Below are 6,356 nucleotides of genomic sequence, written 5' to 3' on the forward strand. Positions count from 1 at the left end.
AAACTGGGAAGGAAGCTGGTCTACAGTCCTTCTTATTCCAGTGGGCATTTTATTTTCAAGAATAATGAAAATATGTTGTCCCCTGCATATTTCCTATTTCTGCTGTTATTAATATAAAGATTGTATCCAGGAAGCATGTGATTCCAGAAAATCCATCTGATGGTGGGTAAATACTACAAATTAATTTGGCTGAACTTCTCTAGAAGTTGTAACCAACTATCCTGTCCCCTCTGAAGTGCTGTGCAAGAGGGCAATTTGCTGCTGGCCTTCTGCAGCTTATTTTATCGTAGAGGAAAGGACCGATTTGCACCATGTAAATCACTAAAGTATTTAGGCTTTCCCTCAAGGAACAAGGCTATGTTGGCCAGAAGGTGACCCATAAATCATGATGGGAGCAAAAAAGGGTGGTAAGGTTAGCAGTACAAAACGGACTTTCCTTTCAGGCTTTCAGACTCAGTGGCCAGACACAGTAAGGTAGTATATCACAGTAAGGGGCTAACTTCTAGGCTCTTTGGATGTGCCTCCATCAGGAGTCCATCACCTTGTACTAAGACACATGAGACCAGACGGTAACCTTAGAATTCAGCTGCTCACCAGAAATGGTTTGGCTGACTTGATGGCCTTGTTTGTTGGGAGCAGAAAGAGAGGAATGCGAGGGTGAATTGAGAGCATTCCCAGGAGTTTGGAGGAAGATCATGAATTGGGAACATTTGCCACTTTCTGATTCTTTACCAGGGAGGGAAAAAATAGGGAGGGAACACAACAGAAAATTGGATTAAAGATTTACTGAGCCTGGCCCCACCCATCAGAGAAAGACCCAGTTTCCCCCTCAGTCAGGCTCTCCTGTCAGAGAGCTTCAGTAAGCTTCCATAAGCCTCTTATCTTTATCCATCAGAGGGCACACAGAATAAAAACCTCAATCACAGAAAACTAACCAAACTGATCACATGGACCACAGCCTTGTCTAACTCAATGAAACTATGAAACATGCCATGTAGGGCCACCCAAGATGGAGAGGTCATGGTGGAGAGTTCTTACAAAACGTGGTCCACTGGTGAAGGGAATGGCAAACCACTTCAGTATTCTTGCCTTGAAAACCCCATGAACAGTGTGAAAAGGCTAAAAGATAGGACACTGAAAGATGAACTCCTCAGGTCAGTAAGTGCCCAATATGCTACTGGAGATCAGTGGAGAAATAACTCCAGAAAGAATGAAGGGATGGAGCCCAAGCAAAAACAATACCCAGTTGTGGATGTGACAGGTGATGGAAGTAAAGTCCAGTGCTGTAAAGAACAATATCGCATAGGAACCTGGAATGTTAGGTCCATGAATCAAGGCAAATTGGAAGTGGTCAAACAGGAGATGGCAGAGTGAACGTCGACATTCTAGGAATCAGCGAACTAAAATGGACTGGAATGGGTGAATTTAACTCAGATGACCATTATATCTACTACTGTGGGCAAGAATCCCTTAGAAGAAATGGAGTAGCCATTATAGTAAACAAAAGAGTCCAAAATGCAGTACTTGGATGCAATCTCAAAAATGACAGAATGATCTCTGTTTATTTCCAAGGCAAACCATTCAATATCACAGTAATCCAAGTCTATGCCCTAACCAGTAATGCTGAAGAAGCTGAACAGTTCTATGAAGACCTAAAAGACCTTCTAGAACTAACACCCCAAAAAGATGTCCTTTTCATTATAGGGGACTAGAATGCAAAAGTAGGAAGTCAAGAGATACCTGGACTAACAGGCAAACTTGGCCTTGAAGTACAAAATGAAGCAGGGCAAAGGCTAACAGAGTTTGCAAACACCCTCTTCCAACAACACAAGAGAAGACTCTACAATGGACATCACCAGATGGTCAATACCAAAATCACATTGATTATATTCTTTGCAGCCAAAGATGGAGAAGCTCTATACAGTCAGCAAAAACAATACCGGGAACAGACTATGGCTCAGATCATGAACTCCTTATTGCCAAATTCAGATTTAAATTGAAGAAAGTATGGAAAACCACTAGACCATTCAGGTAGGACCTAAATCAAATCCCTTATGATTATACAGTGGAAGTGACAAATAGATTCAAGGGATTAGACCTGATAGAGTGCCTGATGAACTATGGACAGAGGGTTCATGACATTGTATAAGAGGCAGTGATCAAGACCATCCTGAAAAAAAAGAAATGCAAAAATGCAAAATGGTTGTCTGAGAAGGCCTTACAAATAGCTGAGAAAAGAAGAGAAGTGAAAGGCAAAAGAGAAAAGGAAAGATATACCCATTTGGATGCAGAGTTCCAAAGAATAGCAAGGAGAGATAAGAAAGCCTGACTCAGTGATCAATGCCAACAAATAGAGGCAAAAATAGAAAGGGAAAGACGAGATCTCTTCAAGAAAATTAGAGATACCAAGGGAACATTTCATGCAAAGATGGGCACAATAAAGGACAGAAATGGTCCTTTATTGGGAGCAGAAGCAGAAGATATTAAGAAGAGGTGGCAAGAATACACAGAAGAACTATACAAAAAAGATCTTCGTGGCCCAGATAATCACGATGGTGTGATCACTCACCTAGAGCCAGACATCATGGAATGTGAAGTCAAGTGGGCCTTAGGAAGCATCACTATGAACAAAGCTAGTGGAGGTGACGGAATCCCAGTTGAGCTATTTCAAATCCTGAAAGTGCTGCACTCAATATGCCAGCACATTTGGAAAACTCAGCAGTGGCCACAAGACTGGAAAAGGTCAGTTTTCATTCCAATCCCAAAGAAAGGCAATGCCAAAGAATGCTCAAACTACTGCACAATTACACTCACCTCACATGCTAGCAAAGTAATGCTCAAAATTCTGCAAGCCAGGCTTCAACAGTACGTGAACCATGAACTTCCAGATGTTCAAGCTGGATTTAGAAAAGGCAGAGGAACCAGAGGTCAAATTGCCAACATCCGTTGGATCATAGAAAAAGCAAGAGAAATCCAGAAAAATATCTACTTCTGCTTTATTGACTATGCTAATGCCTTTGACTGTGTGGATCAAAACAAACTGTGGAAAATTCTTCAAGAGATAGGAATGCCAGACCACATTACTTGTCTCCTGTGAAACCTGTATGCAGGTCAAGAAGCAACAGTTAGAACTGGACATGGAACAACAGACTGGTTCCAAATCGGGAAGAGAGTACATCAAGGCTGTATATTGTCACCCTGCTTATTCAACTTATGTGCAGAGTACGTCATGTGAAATGCCGGGCTGGATGGCACAAGCTGGAATTAAGATTGATTGGAGAAATATCAATAACCTCAGGTATGCAAATGATACCACTCTATGGCAGAAAGTGAAGAAGAGCTAAAGAGTCTCTTGATGAAAGTGAAAGAGGAGAATGAAAAAGTTGACTTAAAACTCAACATTCAGAAAACTAAGATCATGACATCCAGTCCCTCATGCAAATAGATGAGGAAACAATAGAAACAGTGAGGGACTTCATTTTTTCAGGCTTCAAGATCACTGCAGACGGTGACTCCCGCCATGAAATTAAAAGACGCTTGCTCCTTGGTAGAAGAGCTATGACCAACCCAGACAGCATATTAAGAAGCAGAGACACTACTTTGCCAACAAAGGTCTCTCTAGTCAATGCTATGGTTTTTCCAGTAGTCATGTATGGATGTGAGAGTTAGACTATAAAGAAAGCTGAGCGGCAAAGAATTGATGCTTTTGAACTGTGGTGTCAGAGAAGACTCTTGAGAGTCCCTTGGACTGTAAGGAGATCCAACCAGTCAATCCTAAAAGAAATCAGTCCTGAATATTCATTGGAGGGACTGATGCTGAAGCTGAAACTCCAATACTTTGGCTACCAGACGTGAAGAACTGACTCATTGGAAAAGACCTTGATTCTAGGAAAGATTGAAGGTGGGAGAAGGAGATGATGGAAGATGAGATGGCTGGACGGCATCACTGACTGGATGGACATGAGTTTGAGTAAGCTCTGGGAGTTGATGATGGACAGGGAAGCCTGGCATGCTGCAGTCCATGGGGTCACAAAGAGTTGGACACAACAGAGCGACTGAACTGAACTGAAACTAAGTTCTCATCAGAACTTAGTGAATTATTAAACTAAAAAGTTTAACTGAAATATATTTCAACATTCAATGCTACTGTGGCATCATTACACTCTAGATTCAGAATGAGTGTTTCTTTTCCCAGGATTACTTGCTTTGAGTGATAACTGGAACTCAGTATTATGTAGATGAGCCAGCAACTATGTCAATACTTATAATTCCACATATATTTACTGAATATGTAGTATTTGAAAAGATGAACCAAATAATGGATGTCATTGGGAAGGAAATTAAGGTCTAAATATAAAAATATTCTGATGAGATGTCAAAACTTTAATGTCCAGCATCCAGATGTTTACAAATAGAAATTTTACAAGAGTATTATCTTCATCGGACAGTATGAATATGGCCTTCAAGTATTGATTTATACCCAATTTCCAATTCTACTGTATTTTCCCAGGTTTAAACAATCACCCTCATTTGATACAAATTAAAAATCCACTTTATTAATCTTAATAGAGTATTTCAGTTCTCATAATACTCTGTTTCATAAAGACATGTCATTTATTTATTCTTTTTTAAAAAGTGCATAAAGAATTCAGAAAGAAAAGTCAAAGAAAAAATCATAAAATTCACCCTTCTAAAGTGTAGAGCTCAGTGGGTTTTAGTATATTCATAAGATTATGTGATTATCACATTACATAATTGCAGAACATTTTTATCACTCCAAAAAAGAAACCCTGTACCCATTAGCAGTAACTTCCCATCCTCCTATGTCCTTAGGGATGAGAACCACTAATAACCACTAATCTACTTTCTGTTCCCATGAATTCGCCTATTCTGAACATTTCATGTAAATGGAGCTATATAATATGTTGCCTTTTGTTTCTGGTTTCTTTAACTTGGCATAATGTTTTCAAGATCTATGCATGTTTTAGCATGAATCACTTACTTCATTCCTTTTAATGGCCGAATAATATTCCATTGTATGGATATACCTCATTGTGTTTATCCATTCACTTGAGTTGTTCTCAGTTTTTGGCTATTATGAATGATGCTGCTATTAACATTTGTGTACAAATTTTTGTGTGAAAATATGTTTTCATTTCTTTCAGATGTACACTTAGGAGTGGAGTTATTAGGTCATGTAATAACTCTATGTTTATTCCAGAAATTGCCAGACTGCTTTTCAAAGTGGTCACACTACTGTATATTCCCATCATCAATGTATGATGGTTATAATTTCTCCACATCTTTGCCAACACTGTCCATCTTTTTCATTGTAGCCATCCTAGTGAGTATGAAGTGATATCTCATTGTCTTGATATACATTCCCTTTGGAGAAATGTCTATTGAAGTCCTTTGCTCATTTTTAATTGGGCTGTCTTTTTATTATTAAGTTGTAAGAATTCTTTATATATTCTGGATACTAGACCACTATCAGATAAATGATTTGTAAATATTTTCTTTTGTGGGCTTTTTTCTTTCTTGATAGTGTCCTTTGAAGCACTCCAATTTTTCATTTTAGTAAAGCCTAATTTATCTATTTTTTTCATTTGGCTGTTTGTTCTTTATGTGACACATTTAAGAAACCAATTCCTAACCCAAGTTCATGAAGACTAACTCCTATGTTTTCTTCTAAGTGTTTTATAGTTTAAGCTCTTGCATTTAGGGCTTTGATCCGTCGTAAACTAGGTTTTGAATATCACGTGAGATAGGGACCCAACTCATTATTTTGCATGTGGATGTCTATTCCATTTTCTAGGCATTTTGGGTTCTATTTTATTTATTTTTTTAAAAAAATTCTTTTTAATTTATCAGACTTGGTTTATCACCAGCATTTATAAAACCAGAGCTAGGCAAAGAACTAGGTCTGGAGACACAAGCATGGTCTTAATATAGCAAATGTTTAGCCTGCCCTGATTATTACAAAATCAGAACAGCGAGAATATTCGCAGGGGTTCTATTTTAAAATATGGAAAGTATTGATAAAGGAATTGGTACAATTCTAATGAAATGTATTAACATTACACTGAGAATTTAAAATTTCTAAATTCTACGTTTATGTCCAAATTACATTGGTTTTCATCTAAAGGAGGCCACTAGATTTCTTTTGTTAACCTTTGAAATTATTTGTGCATCATAGATTTGTAAAACTCTCTGAAATATCAGTTCTGTATATGTGCTGGTAGTTTCTCATAGGGTGTTTTCAAAGATCAAGCTGCTTGAATTCATTTTGAATTCTTCAGTTGGTAATGAGTATTCTGAACATGAAGCAAAGATAGTTTTTAACCAATAGTGAGCAG

At 38.2% G+C, this 6,356-nt stretch overlaps 1 non-coding gene across 1 annotated transcript; it reads right to left on the reverse strand.

Moving 5' to 3' along the window:
* Positions 1-5,876: 5,876 nt before the first annotated feature.
* Positions 5,877-6,008, reverse strand: LOC113881598. Its single transcript, XR_003508092.1, has one exon. It is a non-coding gene; the product is annotated as a small nucleolar RNA SNORA72 (small nucleolar RNA).
* Between the last annotated feature and the right edge of the window lie 348 nt (positions 6,009-6,356).

The sequence above is a fragment of the Bos indicus x Bos taurus genome, chromosome 2, assembly GCF_003369695.1.
Source record: "Bos indicus x Bos taurus breed Angus x Brahman F1 hybrid chromosome 2, Bos_hybrid_MaternalHap_v2.0, whole genome shotgun sequence".
NCBI classification, from domain to species: domain Eukaryota; kingdom Metazoa; phylum Chordata; class Mammalia; order Artiodactyla; family Bovidae; genus Bos; species Bos indicus x Bos taurus.